The sequence below is a fragment of the Manihot esculenta genome, chromosome 12 (assembly GCF_001659605.2).
Source record: "Manihot esculenta cultivar AM560-2 chromosome 12, M.esculenta_v8, whole genome shotgun sequence".
In the NCBI taxonomy this organism is placed as follows: Eukaryota; Viridiplantae; Streptophyta; class Magnoliopsida; order Malpighiales; family Euphorbiaceae; genus Manihot; species Manihot esculenta.
In genome coordinates this window covers 28,494,137-28,516,493 of record NC_035172.2, presented here as the reverse complement: position 1 = coordinate 28,516,493, position 22,357 = coordinate 28,494,137, and the positions used below count along the sequence as shown (strand labels likewise).

Genomic DNA, 22,357 nt, shown 5'->3' with positions numbered 1-22,357 from the left:
GTGAAATATTTATTAAATTATTCTATTAAAATTAAAAGTAAAAAATTAAAAATAATTACAGAATTCGGTTTGAAGTAACCAAACTGAATCGATTTTTATCGGTTCAATTCAATTCGATTATATTTTTATAATTAATATTTTTTATTTTTAATATTTTTACAATTCGATTTTTAATTTTTTCAGTTCGATTCGATTTAAAACTGAATCCACTGATTGCACAGCACTATTTTTATGTAAATATCTATAAATATTATTAAATGTACAATTAACTCTATATAATTATGCCATATGTAATATAAATTTATTATTTTATTATATATATATATTTTTTATTTTTATATAAAATAATAATTAATATATATGTTAAGTATAATTTATTATTTTTATCATCACTATTAAGGTTGACTTCTGATTTTTACTTACATTTTATTATATTGATTGTTACTATTATTTTGATTTTCTATTATTTTTTAATATAATATAATATATTATTAATATATGACTTTTGAATTTTCTATTTTTTTATATAATAAATACAATTTATTATATTAATTGTTAATGTTATGTAATCCTTTGATTTTCTACTATTTTTTAATATAATATATCATTAATATTGTAATAAAAGTTATATTATATTTTATTATAATAAAAATTTTATTATATTTTTTATTTTATATTAAAAAATAATATAAAATCAAAAGATTACATAACATTAACAATTAATATAATAAATTATATTTATTACATAAAAAATAGTAGAAAATCTAAAATTCATATATTAATAATATTAATAATATATTATATTATATTAAAAAAGGTAAAAAAAATCCAAAAATTACATAATAGTAACGAACAATATAATAAATTATACTTATTATATAAAAAAAATTAAAAATTGAGTAACTATTATATAAAAAAATTTAAATAATAAAAAAATTATTGTCAAAATATATATATATATACACATAAATAATAATTTTATTACAAAATACTATATAAAATTTTTTTTACTATTTCACTGTAGTATTAATTTATTGATTTCACAAATTTTTAAAATTATATTTAATATAATATAATTAATAACTGCTATATGTTTTTATTTCTTTAATGTGAATAACTATATAGAATAAATATATATATAATCCATTAAATTATTATAAAAAATATTAATTATAATCAAGCATAAAACAATTGATGAATTAATAAACTAATCACATAAAATATTATCAAATTAAAATTTTATTTAATTTAAATAACTATAAAAAATAAATAGATATAAATTATTAAAATATAATAAAATTAAAATATTATTTATAATTATAAATTTTGATTAATCAAATTATTAATAATTTATTATATTAATAATTATAATAATTTTAGTCTCTTTGCTCCGTATAACTCACGCAGCTCTATTTCTATTTCATTTTTAAATACTTCATATTTAAAATATTAGGATATTTTTTATTCAAATGATTTTTCTCCTCCATTTGCTACTATCATCGCCATCCACCATTGAAACTTAATAAACTTTACTTTCCTAAAAATATGATTTCTTAAATAAAATTTCTTATTAGATATTAATAATATATAATGGTAACTATTAAAATTTTTAATTTTTTTTATACAGTTATATTTGTTCATGCATAGTTTTATAGTTTTTAAATTTCTTATTCTAAAATTAAAAATAATGCATATTAGTTGAATTTCTAAGTTGGGTTGTCTTGTTTGTTTTATAACAATAAATTATGTATTTAATCAATATATAAATAAGAAATATTAATAAAATTAACATTTTATTATGTGAAAAATTATTTTTTTCTTATTATTTTGAATTTCAAAAAATAAAATAAAATAAAATATTTATAATTTATTTTCTATTAATTAATAATTTTAAATTTGAAATTTAAATATAGAAAAAGATATATTTTTCTCTTTTGATAAGTGGTATGAATTCATAAAAAAATATATTCTATAAAATAAAAAAAATACTTTTTAATCCAAAAATAACATAATTAATAAATTTATTTCTACTTTTAGAATTTAACACCCTCACCTTTAAATAATAGAATTTCTCTCGGTTAAGATCGTAAATAAAATATTTATAATTTATTTTCTATTAATCAATAGTTTCAAATTTGAAATTTAAATATAGAAAAAAATATATTTTTCTCCTTTTGATAAGTAGTATGAATTCATAAAAAAAATATATTCTATAAAATAAAAAAAATACGTTTTAATCCAAAAATAACATAATTAATAAATTTATCTCTCTACTTTTAAAATTTAACACCTTCACCTTTAAATAATAGAATTTCTCTCGATTAAGATCGTAAATAAAATATGAAATGACTACTATCGTTAATTTAAATAATTTCTTGAAAACCAATCAATTTATTAAAAATATTATAGTGAGCTTTTCGGGCAGAGTCTGAAACTCTAACTAATTAAAGCTACTTTTTGTCCACCATTAATTTTGAGATTGAAATTGCTCAATAGAAATAAACATTCTTCAATAAAGTATACAATATATCAGATAATAAGGAAATGATAAGCAAAAAGAGGGATAAAAAGGAAAATACAGATTTTTTAATGTAGCAAAGAAAGCATTGCAAGCAAAACGAAAGTTGTGAAACGCGAAATGAAAATCCAATTTCCATGAAAATAAAAACTCTGTTTTAATATTTTCCATGGTTGCACTGTATCGATATTTTCACTTTCTTACCAAAAAAACAGTTCCGCAAAATTCAAAAGAAAAAAAAATCAATTCCACATGAATCAAGCACTTCACAGCTAAAAATATTTCTTTGGACAAACCCTGTAATCAATAGTAGATAAGAGATTTTCATTCTCAACTGATGTGCAACAAGATGCGCACAATGAAGAATACAGTGGTAGATTTGCTGAAGATGATCTTAGATTATGGCAATGAGTTAGGCGAAGAAGCCAATCGGTAAAGCCAGTCGATGATGAAGGCACACGATGAAGACCCACGATGAATCTAAAGCTCGTCCTAAATTAAGGATTTATTACTAATTGTTGGCCATGGCTTGGAGCGAAGGAGGAGGAGTGCATTTTAGAAAATAAAATATAATATCTCACCTCTGACTACTACGTGGGCTCTGTTGATTTAATAGAAAATATGTGTGAAATCAAAACTCCTTTTTAATAGTAAAAATAGAAGAATGTATTTATTAATTATGTTATACTCCAAAGGTTAAAAAGTAATTTTTTTCTTTTATAAAATAATTTTATAATATTTTATATAGAATTAATAGTTAAAAAAAACTCTATTTTGTTGTAATTACACTTATTTTTTTTATCAATTAAATTTTGATATTTTAAATTTATTTCAATTGTTATTATTTATGCCATTAAAAACAAATGAAATCGTTACGTCATTTATTATGTCAATTCTATTTAGCATATCACATCAGCAAATTTCAGATAAAATTGATAATAATTTAAAAATTTAGAATATATTTTTAATAAAATTTAAAATATAAATTTTTTAAAAAAATAATTTATTTTATTAATAATTTTTTTAGAAAACAGAGGAAAATCTATAATTTCATATGAATTGTATATTCTTTTAACCTCTTAATCAAATCAAATTTAAACAATTAAATATTTAATTTATATATTATTAATTTTTTGAAATTCATTCTAAATTATAAAAAAATAATTTAAAAAATATTCTAAAAATTATTTTATTAATTTTTATATTTTAATTGAATCATATTAATTATTATTGTAAATTATTTGTTAATATTTTATAGCTAATATATTTAATAAGATTATTTTTTTAATGATATTTTTAAAAGCAATGCTAAATAATAATTAATAAGATTAAAGGAATATTACTATTAAATTATATTAATAAGATAAAATAATTTATTACTATTAAATTATATGATAAAAATAAAAATAAATAAATAATAATATAAATAGTAATATTTAAAAACATTTAATAGCGAAAAAGGATAACTTGATTTTTTGTAATTCTCACAGTATAGAAATAATTGAAGGGTGCATTTGGTTAAATATAAAAATAGAATTTAATTGGCAAAAAATAAAAATGTAATATAGAATTATCACAAAATTAAAGTGTACAGTTTTTTTAGGGATTAATTTTAAATTTTATTGTCGTGAATATAGCGTTCACTTAGCGAGTGACCTGCTAATTTTATTAGTTTTTTAATGGTAAAAATTAAAGTTTAATCGAAAAAAAAAATATATTAGTTTTCTAATGGTAGAATAAGAGTTATATATTTAGAGTAATTTTAAAAAATTAGAGTTTAATCGAAAAAAAAAAAAATATAATTGCAGAAAAATTAAAAATACGATATTTTTTTCGAATTAACTCTTTCGTATAATAGGAATGAAAATATTTTAATAACCACGTAACGTACGGCAAACGACTAATTGTATATATTTCTAAAGTTTCCGGGACTCGAGGGCAGAGGATAATTTATGAATAAGAGTTGTTGGCCATTGTTTGCAGTAACCAATCAAGAGAAGGGCTAGTTGTTTTTTTTATCTAACTGATCAAAATTCTATTTAACAAAGACTCCACACTGACTTGCAACAAAAAAGGAATCTCCACCCTGTTAGGGTTGGATTACAAGATCATAAATACAAGTTGAAAATTGGATGACAAATGCACTGTCAAGAAGACCTGCTTTTCTTGTTCTTTGCAGTCCAAGGGAGATGATGCCATTTTTCTTATCTGCAGGGAAGTCTAATAAAAAATATGAATATGCAAATGGTCTTGCTGTCCAAGCCTGATTGATTATAATTTTTCAGGTTCAGTATCTGCTGCCATGACTCCAGGTAGAGAGATCTCCCTCAAATTGAACAGCTTTAAGTTTGAACATGCGCAAGTAATCATACCGTTATTAGTGGACAAATAGCCCATGCATGAACCCAACTTCAATAATTTAAGATGTAATTATTAGATAATTTCCTTCAGGTTTCTGAAAATATTACCTACTTCATTTGCATGACTAGAATAATTTGACCCAAAAGGGGATGCATTAGCTCACAATAATTGTTCAATTTCTTTTATTACTTGAATACCAATTGATTATGAAGCAGCAAGAATCTTGACAGCCTTGTCTAAATTATTAGACAAAATAGTCTATGCATCACATTTAGCAATACTTGTACCAATTCATGGGTGAACAAAAGGCCTTGTTTAACTTCCTTGGAAATGAAACAAAAGTCCTTTCAGGGTTTACTTTCCATTTTTTTTTTTTTTTCAGATGGTTTAAGTTATAAAATCTTAATGATAATTTTGAAAATTTTTACAAAGGATAGCATTTTCCACTAAATTAAAATTATTCATCCTGCAATTTATTCTTTTTCCATCTCAGGTTAACCAACTCCAAGCAGCAGAAAACATGTTGATTCCCCTGGCTATAGATATAAACAGTGCTTCTCAAGATCTTGTTAGAATACTATGTTGATTCTTCTAAATCTAACTTTGTAAAAATTCTTTGAGCTACTTTAGCAGTTGAATATAATATAAAGAGGAGAAAGTGAGCAAATTGGAGATGTTCTGAATCTGAATATAGAAATCTTTGCTTTCATTTTCTGTGTGTATACATATCTACAATTGGGAACTGAATTTGTCTGATACAAATTGTGTAGGGGAGTTTGTGGAAGCAACCCCACTAATGGTTGAGGATGTTGAGAAGGGATACTCTAGTTTTCACCAATAGCCTGTAAATACATTCTAGCTCCTCCTCAGCTTCTTGAATGCTTGACCCCAAAGCCTCCAATCCTTTAAGAAGGCTTTGAAGTTGTGAAATACTGATGTCTTTGCTTGACTTCAGGGTAAGCAATTCAGCGTCAAGCTTCTCTACTTCATTCACTTCAGTTTCCACTTCACATGATACCCGCTTTGATTGCAATGCTTTTGAGATGATGGACCAGCCAAAGGGCTTTGATTTTGCCTTTGGCTGAGAAATGAAAGATAATATTGACTGGAACTCTCCAAGGCTAATTTCTTGGACTCTTGTTAATATGCTAATCATGTTTGTCAAGTTGGAGTTATTGTCCATGGCTTCTGATGTGCTATTCCTCTCCTTTCTCTTCAAATACCTCAGATATTTGATAATAACTTTGCTCAACTTCTTTCTAGATTCCATGTAAACCTCAACTTCAGATGTGATGCCACGTTTTCTTCTACCGAGAGAGAATTCAAGTTCTTGCACACATTCCTTCATCTGTGAGAAAAAGTCTCTTATGGAATCACACAAATCCAGCAGATCCAGAGATCCACTCAATGCATCTTCTACACACTGGCTTTGACTTTCATGGGAGAGAGTCTGTTGAGCCACAGGCATTTGAAGCAAATCATCAGTGCACTCGAACAAATTCTTTAGGCCATTCAATTTGCAGCTCATTGTTGAGAACTGAGACGCCTTCAATTTGCACAACTGCTCCTCAATAGTAACAATTAGAGGATGAGATCTGGAAGGTAAACTGAATGAACGGATATGACAAGAAGCCATTTTTTTCCGTATGCAGAAGATAGTTTGGAAACACTGAATGTACAGGTGGTCTTGGTTGTGTTGATCCCACTGAATGAGCCTCTTATATATAGAAGTGCAATAGAACATAAAGAATTTGATCTTCTACATCTATATTGGTTGTCATGTTCCAAGTGTCTCATCAATGTTGTGCTATATCATAAAAATTTATGATGAATGCTTAAAATATAGTCACACATAGGTGCAGTGCCTCCAAGGTTCCAACACAGAGATCACCATCAGGACATATAGCACTGATCTTGAAGGCATGCATGCAATAATAATGATTAAAATATAGTCACAGATGTTAAGATAAATAATGATTTATTTATCTGATAAAAGTTGTTTCCTGCTATGCTTGCATGTGCAGAAGATTGATAAAGTATTCACATCCACGAGCATGACTCAGCTACATTCATGAAACAGAAAAGAACAAGCATATAACAGTTCCTTTTTCTTTAGTTTGTGCACACCAATTGACAATGAGTGTTGAACTACTCTGGCTGGGATGCCTGGTATTGAGGAGCAACTAGAATCTGGACAGGCTTGATTTCAATTAAATTACTCACAGTCCATGCGTTGTTTATGGAAATACATATGAAATTAATAATGCAATCATACATGTGCTCATGACTATCAGGTCTGACAAGAGTGAAGCATGATCCACTCATATGGCTGCAGATCATGTGTAGTTGATATCTTTATTTGAAACCAACAATGGGAGAAATATTTGTTATCTTTGAAATTGGACAAAAAGTACTTTGAGGTTTGGCAAGATTTCTTATTTTTGGAAGTGTGTCAAGTACTTTGAGGTTTCTGGAGTTCCAAGGGAGCAAAGGGTAGGGATTGCAAGCTGATTTTTAGTTATACGCTAGATTTGAAGATCAAGGGCTAAAGGACATTGCTGAAGAGCTTATGAGGACGAGACAAGAAGGACATTGTTCTGAGGATCTCTGGATCAGAATGGAGAGGGTTTTTACCAGAGTTAGGTGAAGCCTACTTTTATTTGGATGTACTGACGGTTTCCAGGATGAAATCAGATCCATGGTAAGGATGATGAAACTAGGAACTTTATACCAAGCCTTTGAAACAGCAAGATTGCAAGAAATTACAGGAAATTCAGACAAGCATTCAACACATATTCACTGTTTACAGACGTACGTCTACCAGTAGTGCCTCATTACAGACCAGTAAGCCTTTTCCAATGAACCAGTGTTTCCATGGGCATGTAAACACCCCCGCTTTAATCAGAAGTCACCAACCAACTTCACCAGATCAAACTCTCAAGTCTCAACTGCCAGTATCACTAGCATAAGCCAACATGAGCTCGTCAGCAGCCAATCAATCTCTAGAAATGTTAACAAACCAAGTCAAATATTTAAGAACAACTAAAGCCTTGTCTCAAGTGTGGAGAAAAGTACTTCCCAGTCCACCATTGTAAACTCAAAACCAAGTTAGATATGCAAGTATGTGAGCCAGAGGAAGTGGGGGAAGAATGGCATGAGGTTTCAGATGCAATGGAGGAACTGGCTAATTTGAAGGTAATGATTCTCTTTAGTCCATGCTGTTGAAGGCAGCCAGGTTGTATGATCAATCAAGGTTCTAGGAACTCACAAAAACAGGCAACTGGTATTTGGTAATCCTATTTGACAGTGATAGTACCAATAGCTTCATGGATAAGAGGTAGCTGAAGAGCTAAAATTACCATTAATGCAAATTTCAGCCACTGCAATTGCAGTAGCAGATGGCAGGAGGATCATTACCACCCACCTGTGTAAAGACTTTAGCTGGAACACATCAGTTACATTACAACCTCAAAGTGTTGCATTAGCAAGAAAATCATTTTGAGAGTGGATTGGATGAGAAGCTTCAATCCAATTCTTTCAAGTCTCCGATGTTACTTTCAACTGAGCTTTAAGCAGAATTAAAATTTGGGGAATTTCTGATTCTTTTATAATTTCATATCATAAGAGCTGGTGAAGGTTACTGGAAAATTTGGCGTAAAAAGGGGGTGGATTTTCAATCTCCTCTATTCATTATGTTATTCAGTCGCAGCAGGAACAGAGTAACAATGTTGTTGGTCACAGCACAACAGGTATCAATCTGCATCTTCGTTGGACAAATATCATACCACTTTTGAAGAACCTAAAACAACTCCTTTTAGGAACCATAACCATTCCATTCCATTTCTGCCGTCTACTCTGCCTATTAATCATAGACCATATAGGTATCTTCACTCCCAAAAGAGAAAGACAGAAGAGTTGGTCATAAAACGCTAGCTTCCTCTACTATTCACCAAGCAATAGCCCTTGCTTCCTTCTATGTTTTGTAAGTCAAGAAAAAAGATGGGATATGGTGATTTTATGAGGATTATAGGAAGTTAAATGACCATGCCGTAAAAGATAAGTTCATTATATTCTTAAGACTGCATTTAGAACTCATCATGGCCACTTTGAGTTTATTGTTATGCTCTTTGGCCTCACTAATGCTTTTTCTACTTTTCAAGAACTCAAGAATCATTTTCCAACATCACCTTAGGATTTTTTTTTTCTTGTGTTTTCAATGATATTTTAATTTACAGACTTGACCTCAAATCTCAAATGTAGCATTTGGAGGTGTTTAAGATTTTGCGAGCCCAACAACTCTATACAAGGAGATCTTAGTGTACTTTTGGTCAAAAGGAAATTGAATTTCTGGCAAAGGGATGTCCACAGATCCTAAGAAATTGCAAGCAATGGTTTCTTGCTTCACTCCAACTTTAGCAAACAAACTTAGAAGATTTCTAGGCCTTACCAATTACTATAGACTGTTTTTTCATCACTACTGGGTCATTAGTAAGCCCTTTGCAAACTTAATTAAGAATGAGTCTTTCCATTGGAATGAGTCATCTCAATAGGCTCTCGAATCCATCTAAAATTCCATGGCTCAGGCTCTTGTTTAGGAAATTCTTGATTTTTCCAAACCCTTTATAGTGGAAATTGAGGCTATTAATTGATGTATAGGAGCAGTTCTTCAGCAATAGGGCCATGCAAATGCATATATCTCTAAAGCTTTTCGGTCTAAGGACAGAGGATGTCCATTTATGAAAAGAGTTGATAGGCATAACATTTGCAGCAACTTTGTCCTGTCCTTTACTGTCCCGGGGAGATAATGGAATTCCATTCTCTTCATTTTATGAAAATTTAGAGTGCAATAAGCAAAATTAGAACATAATCAGCAATAAAAGAGACTAGTCAAAAATAGCCTTTCTTACGAGTCATCAATGACAAGGTTAATATTTATTTAATGGTTATGATTCTTTTGAGTTCATGTGTTCAATAGTTTACAACTTTAGTTCGAGTGTTAAATGGAATAATCTCAAATAGTATGTATTTGGCCATTCTCCGTTTCTCCTTTCTATTAATTGCCTAATCACAGCTGTGTTTTACTACCACTTTCCCAGATACCCTGAAGTGCCAGATTTCCACCAAGGAGGAGTGGTATGAAGCATTATCTCAATTTTTTTTTCTAGGTAAGACTTGAAACTGATACAAATGGAAACTCCTAGAAGCACCATATTGATAGGCACGGGATAATAGATATTCAACAACTTGAGACAGATGAAAGCATTTGCAATTAAAGAATGCAACAAATCCGATTTCAGAAAATGCAATAAAACAAGGTATGGCAGTGCATTTCAACAAATATGTAATAATCTTATACTAAAAGAAAAAGAAAATCTAAATGAATGAATTTGATGAAAGTAAGCTCCTGCATGGTACCTGGTGAGATGATGTCGGCATGATTTGCAAATTTTTAGATTGCAACCCGTAGTCTCCATTACAACATTTGGTGTTCGATTTTATACCATGAAAAGAGAGAAACTTTCTGCAAATACATTCTAGGCATTCTAGATGAAGCCCACAAGTATCTATCGCCATTATAATATTTCATAACCAAATTTGTACCATGAAACAGAGAAACATGTTACAGGGATGAAATTGAAGTAATGATTCAAACATGTTAAGCAATGAGTCTGAAAATACTTGCAAAAATTAAAGGGATATTAATTGAAACATAAGGATGTGGAGTCTGGGTTGAAAAATGAAAGAGGAAGCCACAATAATTGAAAGCAGAGAACTTAAGATGAGCTCAAAACGTTAAGGGGAAGACAACACGGAGAAAGCATAGTTACGGAATGCAGAAAATTGAAGTTCAAACCGTTGGTGGAAGTGGAGTAATACATGGCAATAAAATACAGCGCCAAATGGCAGTATAATAGACCACCAAACGGCAGCAAATTTTAGACCAATTTTAGTTCTCACCTTTTTTTAAATATTTTTATAGATTTATAATACCATTATAATACATCCTATGTTCCATGTTTCTAAGGTTTAAAAAAACTTGGAGTTACTATGATACCGACAATAGATTATAAATTTGCCAACTTCGAAGAGAATTTCATTGTTATTAAAATATTTCAATTTGGATTTTTTTTATTCTCTCTAGAGAACTAGAGAAAGAATTTTTTTTTAAAATTTTTTTCTTTTAAAAGTAACTAGAGTTTTTATTCTTAATGACTTTTTTTTACGTTTTTTAGACAGAAAAATCAATAGTTGGTTCCTGGTTAACATTTTTTTTATTAATTTTATGATTAGTTGTGTTGTGAATGCTTTTTTTCATTAGTTTTATGGTTATTTGCGAATATTTGTGCTTTTGGGAGAAAACATGCATGAGATCCACTAGTTGTGGCCTACGGCTCCTCTTTTAGGTAGTTTGTAGTGCTGATATTTGTTTTGTTCGACAAGTTTGATAAGGGTTCAGATTTTTGTCTTATTAATTTATTGTTGGTGGCATCTTATCGAAAATATAATTGTTTCGAAAGGCATAAGATAGATGTTAAAAAGTTTTATCCATTCTATTTTCACCGGTTACTATGTTAATTTATGGTTTCTCTTTATTTCTTTATTTAATAGTTTAATGTGTTTTTAGAATTGATTATTTTACTTTTTTTTTTTCTAAACCTCCACTTAGAGTTCTTCTAACTTTTAGTTTTAGAGTTTTATCGGCTTTCAATCTAATATCGTGGGTCAGTTGTTGAAGGAGATGCGGTGTTGTATGCATGCGATTTCTTGTATTCTCATATTTGCTTAGTCAAATCCGCTAGACCCATATAGTTTAAGATATTATTTAAATTTGGACTTATTTTCTCTTTATTGTATGGATTTTGCTAGGTTGTTTATGAGTCCAACTTATAAATTCTATTTTTATCTATAAATTAACTTTTCCCACGTCCATTATTATTGCCCTACACTAGAGGAAGTCCTTCAGAAAGGAATTGTTACCAACAAATCCCCCAAAAGATAGTGGCTCAATTTGCTGCTTTTGCACCTTCGTGGGACAAAAGACTGTTTTTTTGCATTTTCCCATGTATATTTGCGCTCAAGGTCATTTGAAATTTGGTTAAAAATCCAACTGAGTCACCGGAAAATTTATATGTGCATTTTACAGGTGCAGGATCTATGGCCATCCACTTACCAATAGCTACTCAATATCTCGTGTAAATTTAACAAGATTTTTCTTTTTCTTTTGAACCATAAAACCATGAAAGGGAAAATACATATTGATAGGAAGCTAACCGAGGGAAATGTTTTGAGCAGAATTTAGTAATCACTTGGATTTACTTGTATATGAATGATATATACAATAACAAAATTGCATGATACAAAATTGTGTTTTAGGGGTAACACCCACTAATTATTCAAAATATTGATAAGAGTAACTCTGGTTTTCACCAATCTTCTATACACACAATCTAACTCTTGATTGATGCCTTTGCTGGACTTCAAGACAAGTAAAGCATCATCAATATTCTCCACTTCATTGGCTTCAACTTCCCCATTCTTGGGTTGCCATAATTTTGAGACAACAAACCAACCGGAGAGCTTTGTTCTTCCCTTTGTCAGAAATGAAAGATAAGATGGACTCGAACACAGCAAGACTAATTTCCTCAGCACATTTTAATAGATTAATCATGTTTACCAAATCGAAGTTCTCATCCAAGGTTGTTGTTCTGCAGAAATTTCTCAGGTACTTGCCTATCACTTTGATCGATCGTTTTTTAGATACCATGTATACATCAACTTCATTAAAGCCAGATTCTCCCACTCTTTTTCTTCGGATAGATGATTCAAGACCCTGTACACATTCTCTCATCTGTGAAAAAGATCTATTGTGGTGCTGCAAACATCTAACAATCCCAAAGATCCATTAAGTGCCTCCTCTACGGTTTGATTTTGTCCTTCATGGCAGAAAGTTTGCTGGGTGAATGACAGTTGAAGAAAATCATCTACATACAACTCTTTCAGAGCAGCCAACTTGTGGCCTATGGATGAGGACTGTGATGCCTTCAGCTCGTACAGATGCTCTTCTATACTTACATATAGAGGATGAGATCTAGAGGGAAAACTGATTGAACGAACATGTAAAGCAGCCATTTTTCTTTTCTGCAGGAGAAATCTTATCAAGAATATGAAGTCGTCTTGTTGTTCAGATCACCTTATCATACCTTTTATATATGATGGAGCTACAAGAGCAAAGGAACATACGCAATACACTATTTCTAAATCTATTTTAGTTGTCATGTTCCGAGTTTTGTGACAATCCCCACTAACGCCTCATCATTTTCGTGCAACAATAATTAAGACTAACACATAAAAGCAATTCCTGATCCATTATAATATTTTTCAAGTTCAGTATCTGCTTCAATGGCTGCAGACAGAGATCTCCTTCAAATTGCACAGCTTTGAGCTGATACATGCACAATATATCATTATGTTATTATTGAACAAATTAGACCATGCATGAACCCCAATTCCAATAATTTAAGATGTGATTATTAAATAACTTCATTCAGGTTTCTTATATTGCTTCCTACTTCACATGCATAACTCTAATAAATTATGTACACGCACGAGGGGGATGCAGCAGCTCACAATAATTGTTTATTGTCTTTTAGCTTTCGAATACTAATTGATTATGGAGCAACAAGAATCTTCAAAGCCTTGGCTTATCCAAGTTATTAGACAAACTAGCCTACGCATCACATTGATCTATACACGTTGATTAGCATCTACATTGACTAAAGGCCAGTTTGACATACTTACATGGAATGATCAAGTTTTAACTCTAGCAGAATTTACAGATGAACAGAAGGTCTTCTTTAATTCCCTTAGAAATGAAACAGAAATCAATTCCAAGATTTGTTTTCCAAATTCTCATTTTTCAGATAATCTCAGGATAATTTTGATAGCTATACTTACAAACCAGATATCATTTCCACCTAATGTAAGACGGTGCCTAAAAATTGTCATGATTTCCCCATAAGCAGCAGAAACATGTTTAAGACACTAAGTTCACATCTCCTTGCTTCCAGTGTTTCTCGAGATCCTATTAAAAAACATATGTTGATTCCCCTAAATTCAGCTATATAAACATTCTTTGAGCTCCTTTTGCACTGAAACATAATATAAAATTTTGAAGAAAATGTATATTAAGAGGAGAAAGTGCGTAAATTGAGGGAGATGTTCTGAATCTGAGTATATAAATCTTTGATTTAATTTCCCTCTGTGTATATATACATATCTACAATTTGGAATAGAACTTGCATGATACAAAATTGTTTAGGGGAGTTTGAGGAAACAACTCCACTAATGATTCAGGATGTTAAAAAGGGATACTCTAGTTTTCACCAATTGCCTATAAATACATTCTAGCTCCTCCTCAGCTTCTTGAATGCTCGACCCCAAAGCCTCCAATCCTTTAAGAAGGTTTTGAAGTTGTGAAATACTGATGTCTTTGCTTGACTTTAAGATAAGCAATTCAGCATCAACCTTCGCTACTTCATTTACTTCAATTTCTACCTCACATGTTACGCGCTTAGATTGTAGTGTTTTTGAGATGATAGACCAGCCAGAGAGCTTTGGTTTTGCCTTTGGCTGAGAAATGAAAGATAAGATCGACTTGAACTCAATAAGACTAATTTCCTGGACCCTTTTTAGCATGCTAATCATGTTTGTTAAGTCAGATGTGTTGTCCAAGGCTTCTGTTGTGCAATTTCTCTCCTTTCTCTTCAAAATTTTCAGATATTTGCAAATAACTTTGCTCAACTTCTTTCTAGATACCATGTAAGCCTCAACTTCAGCTGTGATGCCAAAGTCTTTGCCTTTTCTTCTGTGGAGAGATAATTCAAGTTCTTGCACACAATCCTTCATCCGTGAGAAAAGATCTCTTGTGGAATCACATAAATCCAACAACGCTAGAGATCCATTCAATACATTTTCTACACGCTGGCCTTGCCTTTCATGGGAGAGGGTTTGTTGAGCCACTGGCATTTGAAGCAAATCATCAATGAACTCGAACAAACTCTTTAGGCTATTCAATTTGCAGCTCATTGATGAGGACTGAGATGCCTTCAATTTGCGCAACTTCTCCTTAATACTAACAATTAGAGGATGAGATCTGGAAGGTAAACTCAATGAACGGATATGACAAGAAGCCATTTTTTCCACTTATGCAGAAGATAGTTAATGTCAATACACAGGTTGTCTTGGTTGTGTTTAACCCACTGAATTTGACCTGCTATATATATAAGTGCAATAGAACATAAAGAATTTCATCTCCTTGATCTATATTGGTTGTCATATTCCAAGTTCTCATCAATGTTGTGCTGTGATTAAGCAAGTTGATCCTAGAAATTTATGAAATACAGGTACTGTGTCTCCAAGGTCCCAACAAAGAGATCAACATCAAATTAATTGGCATGATCTTGAATGCATGCATGCAATAATTATATTAAGATTACCATTAGATAGAGTGGTTTCCTGTTTTCTTTGCACGTGCAAAAGCCTGATAAAAATATTCACATCCACGAGCATGATACAGCTACATTCACCGGACAAAAAAGAACAAGCACACAACATCTTTTTCTTTAGTTCTACTCACCAATTGATAACGGCGGATGCGTTGTGTCCAGGAGGAATTAGAATCTTGACAGCCTTGATTTCAATTAAATTAGATGCAGTCCATGCGAATGCAAACATACAGATGCTGGTGGCAATTTGGGTCACCAAGAGTGAAGCATGATCCACCAATATCTGCACATCAAGTTTAGCTGATTTCTTTATTTGAAGGGAAAGGTTAGAGGAACAAATTTGGAAAAACTAAAAATCTTATAAAATGGAATGCAATAGAACACTGGTTCTGTATCTATAGCCCAAACATTTGTGACCCTTGTGCACATGGGCATAAAATCATCAAGAGAGAATATAGAGAGAAAACTAGGTAACTTCGATTGAGAATGTGAATCATGTTCATCAAATCGGAGTTATCACCCAATACTAGTTTCTTCAAAAGACAAGTGTTTTCTTTTGCCCAGTGCCCAACAAAACCCAAAGCCTTTGTTCAACCATTTGCATTCTTAGTGAGTTAAAAGCAGGGAAGATGAGCTCAGAGCCTTGTCCGCTGCAAACTCTCCCGCCAATTCATACTTCAAAGTTCAGGGACAGATTGAGACCTTCGCCCGAATCACACTCCTAGAAGCCAGAGTGCAGAGGTGAGCGCTGTTAATGACCTGTGGTGCAAAGGGAAGCCTACAGTACTTCCACGCTCGTACCCAGTGCACTCTAAGGACTCCGGAGGCTCCGGCCCACTGGAAAAAAATGTATGCTTTCAAATTTTATGAAATCTATATTTTTCTAATGGATTAAGTTAGTGAGTTGATAAAATTTTCTTTTCAAAATCTTTATGTTTAAAGATTTTTTTAAAGAAATTATATACTATATAAATTTTTAAAATGTAAAAAAAATATCATTTGAAATTTTACTTTATTTTAATTTATCTCATCCCAACAAAATCTATATCTTTTTATCACTTTGTAATAGCAGGTAACATGGAAAATGATGATGCTAAAATTCAATATATTAGAGTTATCCTAAATTTCAGACTCTATCTAGCAGCAATATGATATTTTCATATATTAGATCTGATTGAATTTTATTGAAATAAATTTAGATATTGATGTTACTGGAACTAAAATTATAACATGACCGGATCGGAACTGTACTGTGATTGGTTAAACCTACAAAAAGAAGAAAGTGAGGTGGTTGGCGTCTACGGCAGCTACTCCGACATTCAAGTCAGTAAACTGAAAAACAAAGCGGGAGTAAAAAATTGTTTAGAATTCAAAGTATTGGTGTGAGAGAATAGCGTACCTTTACTTTTGTGATCGTTTTCCTTTTATATTGCAAGAAGGTGAAAATAAATATAGTTTTTTCTGATGATCCGGCAATATGTGGCCAGTTTATTGGTAAGGAATTTTCACTGGCTAATTGGTAGAGAACCCAGTGATCGCAGGCGTAAAGGGGAATCTTCTGGATTGTAGGTGTTTAGTGGTAACTTCCTTATGGAGACTCACCCTGATGTTTGAGAGGGTGAGTCTGTCCGATCTGAAGCCGACCTGTCCAGAGGCCGTGTGTTTCCTCTTGGTTCGGAGTGTAAGAAAGCCTAGAGATCACTGCATCCCATGCAGCGAAAAAATAAAGATCTTTGTTTCTCCTTTCGAGATCTGAGTGTTTCGTTTAATTCGAAAGAGATGATAAAGAAACTAACCTTTTAGATTTGAAAAATCCTATTAGCACTAATGGTGCTGCTTCTGAAACGAACACCCTTAATGGTATTCACACGAACGTTTCCGTCTGGAGTACTAGCTCTCTAAACGGATAGATTAACTATGTGCTCCAAATCTGCAACACAGAAAATGATCACAAAAACCTTCCTCATACTTTTTATAAAGTTTTCAAAGAAAGTGTTTTTTATTCACTCGTTTCCTCTCAAAAACTTTTCATTTTCACACTTTTCTTTTCATAAGGAGTTGTGATAATCGTAACCGGTACACAATCTCAGATACCAATATATCTGTGCAATAAGTTCTTTGCAAAAGAAAACGAAAATACTTTTTATCTGTAACTGTTACAGATAGGCTGCAGATATTATTATCTTATAATAATTACAAATAATTAATATTAATAATAATAACATCTTTATTAATATTATTATTAATTATGCTAACAGGCTCTTAGCCCATTTATATGACATAACACATCAATGACGTTTTATTGTGTGTGACCCAATAGGTTCACATTAATTGGCAATAAGCTCAGTCCAATAAGACCCATAAATTATAAGTGACCTTTAGCAAGACGTTATGACTACCCAATTAATATGAGGATCAATAGTCCGATAAAGCCTAATAAACAGAACATGTATATTACCCTTTGTCATACGATATCTAGTTTGAACATAAGTCATGGTCAATGTCAAAATTATAATGTTCAAACTTATGATTTCCCGATCTCTAAGTAGACTGATAAAACTAAATGATATTGATCACATTCAATTCATTTGAGCATGGCCATACATTTCTCAATCTCACTTATCGAGGGACCCAGAAGATATCTCTCTCAAAGAGAATGACAAATTATATCTTGATTGTTTAATATCCTCTACATAATTTCTATTATGCTCAATCATAATCTTTATAATTATCTGATTAAAGACAATATTTGGTTATGTCAAAATATAATAATCCTTATGTTGGAAACTGTAATAATCTCAAGTCAAATGATTAAAACATAACTATCTTGATATTCACTTATGACAATAACCCATGTAGTGATCTCAGTATGGGTCCATTCAATACTTTGTTCTCTAACAAGTATCTATAATTATTGATTTATGTAACGATCCGAAAACCGGACCGCTACCGGCGCTAGGATTCAAATCGACTTAAGGTCGTCGAAACCCGTAGCAAGCCTAACATACATCCTGTTATACCTTATGAAATTCCATACATGATCATACATTTTCATAAAAACTTAAACTTTTCATATACCAAGCTTGACATGTGCATGCATCATAACTGTAAACATAAAAACCCCATACTAGAGCCCTCATCAAATGCTCTAGTAGGGTCCACATCTCATACATCAAGCTTGGTTCAACACGTTTCATCATTAAAAACATTTACATAAAGATCATGTACAAAAGGGATTACAATTTATCAATAGGGCGAAGCACAATACTATCCACAATACATTACATGTCCACTACTAATCTATTACATAGACATAACCATTACCCTTGCTGACCTCCTGAGCTATCTCTGATCCTGCAAACCTGGGGGTTAGGGAAAAGGGGTGAGCTACTAAAGTCCAGTGAGCAGAACAGTAAAAATATTTTAAATAAACAAATGCTCTCATGGAATGCATCACTACACAAACAATTCACATCAAGGATGGACTTGTTACCAATAACCCTCTACACAATCCAATGTGCCCGGCCCACAACGGGAGCTCCTCAGGACTTTCGCTTAAACATAACATAATATGTCCAACTATGCCAGGGGTGTAGTGCAGGCCACACCTAGTCTTTCCCTTACTCTGTGCCAGGGGCATAGTGCAGGCCACACCTGGACTTCCATATCATATCATATCGTATCGAGAGCTAATGGATCATCCAACATCCATCCACATCAACAATAAATTATGCAATGCATCATATTCATGAATTCTAATGCAAGTATCTTATAATCATGGCAATCGTGATGCATGAACATGCTTAAAATTTGATTGCTTTAAAAAATAAAAGGAGTTCTGTTCTACTCACCTCTGGCTGGCTCTGGAACAGTTAACTCACTGCTGATCACCTCGGTTCCTCAGGTCCGATCCTACACGGGTGGACTCAAATGAGGGACCAAACATACTCTAACATGACTCTAAACAACTCTCCAAAATCCCCTAAAACATCACAAAACATGCATAGAAAATGAGCAAATGAAGGCTGGGCAGGAGACTTTCGGTGGCAGGTTTGGCAGCCGAAGGTCCCTACAGATCCGAAAGTCCCTACAGATCCGAAAGTCAGGCACTTTCGGGGGCAAGGTTCGGCGGCCGAAAGCCTTCACAGACCCGAAGGTCACCCACCTTCGGGGGCAGGTTCGGCGGCCGAAACTCCCCTCCAGAGCCGAAAGTCTAACTTTCGGGGGCGAGTTTAGGCGGCCAAAGCTGCCTCCCCTAGCAAGTTCGGCGGCCGAACCCTGCTTCTGCGGCCGAACCTGGGCCCTCCTGGGTGGCAGAACTCGATTTTGCCATTATGCCCCAAGCCACCAAAACTCCACAACATGCATCCAATTATTCTAAAACATGCATAAACACATTCTCAAGCACATAGGGGCATAAAACTAGCCTAAACCCCAACAAACATCAACATAGCATCACATTTAACATAAAGCTAACATAAATCCTAACATTTTAGATCTAACCAAAACATGCATCAATACCCCTTAACCCTTCATAAAACTTACTTAAAAACATAAGAGAAGATGAGGATCTACACTTACCTCTTGAAGACCAAGGGTAGATGCGACCCAAACTTGGAGATGAGGAGAAAACGAGTTCCGGAGGTCTCCAAGCTTCAAAACTTTGGATTAAGCTTAAAATCTTCAAAAACAAGATAGAAACTCAAAAAAATCATGAGAGACTTGAAGGAAAAGCACAAGATCGACAAGGGGTGGCGGAGACTCACCTTGCCTGAAAACAGAGAGAGAAAACTCGCCCATTTTCGGACAGGGGGCCTTTTATAGATGGCTGGCCAGACCACCTTCGGGAGCCAAAGGTGCCTCTGCATCCGCCCCATGTTCGGCAGCCAAACATGAGGTTCGGCGGCCAAACCTGGGCCCTTCCCTCAATCTCTTTTCTTTTCTTCTTTAAAACTTTAACTCAAACTAACCATTAAAATCATGAAAAACATTTTGTAAAAACATGTTTTACCCTTCTAGAGGTCCCGGCATCCGAGATTCTAGATTCTAACGGAGATTCCGTCGGAAGGTTGGAATTCCGACGCCGGAGTCTAACTGGGTATTACATTCTTTCCCCCTTAAAAACATTCGTCCCCGAATGTTCAACAAATAAACATAAGCAACAAGGAAGCACACATAAAAACATAAAACACTAACCTTAGAAGAGATAAGGGTATTGCTGGAGCATGGACTCCCGTGTCTCCCAGGTGCACTCTTCCATGTTGTGGTGATTCCAAAGGACCTTCACCATTGGGATTTTCTTGTTCCTCAGCTTTTTGATCTGTGTGTCTATGATCCGCACTGGCTGCTCAACATAAGTGAGATCTCCTAAGATCTCCATATCAGGCTCATTAAGAACCTTGCCCGGATCTGACATGAACTTTCGTAATATGGAAACATGGAAAACCGGATGGATTCTCTCCATGGAATTCGGAAGCCTAACGTGCCCCCCCTAAACTATCCCACGTTCGATGGCCGAACTTGAGGTTCGGCGGCCGAACCTGAAAACGCCTCCATGGTCTTTTTCATTCAAAACTCAATTTCTTTCTTACTTAAAACCTTAAAATACATTAAAACATTTTATGAAAACATGATTTTACCCTTCTAGAGGTTTCCGACATCCGAGATTTCACCGGACGGTAAGAATTCCGATACCGGAGTCTAGCCGGGTATTACATTCTCCCCCCCTTTAAGAACATTCGTCCCCGAATGTTCCTCAACTAGCACATGCATAGCATAAACATAAACATACATCCAAAACACATAACACTTATCTTAAAAGAGATGAGGATATTGCTGGAGCATGGACTCCCGTGTCTCCCAGGTACACTCCTCGATGTTGTGGTGATTCCAAAGGACTTTCACCATCGGGATTTTCTTACTCCTTAGCTTTCTGATCTAGGTATCTAGGATCCGCACCGGCTGCTCAACATAGGTGAGATCTCCAAGGATCTCCAGATCAAGCTCACTAAGAACCTTGCCCGGATCCGACACGAACTTCTGTAACATGGAAACATGGAAAACCGGATGAATTCTCTCCATTGAAGCAGGTAAGTCCAACTTGTACGATACATTCCCAATCTTTTGCAAAATTTCAAAGGGTCCGATATACTGTGGAGCTAGCTTACCTTTCTTCCCGAACCGAATCACCCCTTTTATCGGAGACACTTTGAGCAATACCAAATCCCCCTCCTGAAACTCTACTTGCCTTCTGCGGATATCTGCATAACTCTTTTGCCTGCTCACAACAGTCTTGATCCTTTCTCTGATTATGGGCACCACTCTGCTGGTGATCTCTACTAACTCAGGCTCTGCCAAGGCCCTTTCTCCAACTTCCTCCCAACAGACAGGCGACCTGCACTTCCTTCCATACAAAGCTTCATATGGAGCTGTAATACCCGGCTAGACTCCGGTATCGGAATCCCTACCGTCCGGTGGGACCTCGGATGTCGGAAACCTCTAGAAGGGTAAAGCTATGGTTTTATAAAATGTTTTCATGTATTTCATGTTTTTAAGTAAGAAAATTAAATGAGTTTTTGCATGAAAAGTCTCTGGAGGAAAACCCAGGTTCGGCCGCCGAAAGTCAAGTTCGGCCGCCGAACATGCATGCGTTTTGGAGGCACGTTAGGCCCCCGAAAGCATGAGTGAGGGAAGTCCAGGTTCGGCCGCCGAACCTCATGTTCGGCCGCCGAACATGGCATGCATGCGGAGGCACATTCGGCCCCCGAACGTGGCCTGGCCAGCCACTATAAAAGGGTCTCTTTGGTCCGCACGGGCGAGCTTTTCTTCCCCGTTGTCAGCCAAGGTGAACCTTCGCCGCCCCTCACCAATCTTGAGCATTTTCCTTCAATCTTTCACGTTTTTAACAAGTTTATAACTTTGTTTTGAAGATTTACAAGTTTAAGCACGTTTGAGTACTTTGAGGTTCAAGGAG

General features: G+C 33.5%; 1 long non-coding RNA gene across 1 annotated transcript; it reads left to right on the top strand.

Annotated features, from left to right (window-relative positions):
• Positions 1–4,603: 4,603 nt before the first annotated feature.
• LOC122721349 lies at positions 4,604–10,156 on the top strand. The gene is made up of 3 exons (XR_006347958.1): positions 4,604–4,830; positions 5,650–5,835; positions 6,143–10,156. It is a non-coding gene; the product is annotated as an uncharacterized LOC122721349 (long non-coding RNA).
• The last annotated feature ends 12,201 nt before the right edge of the window (positions 10,157–22,357 follow it).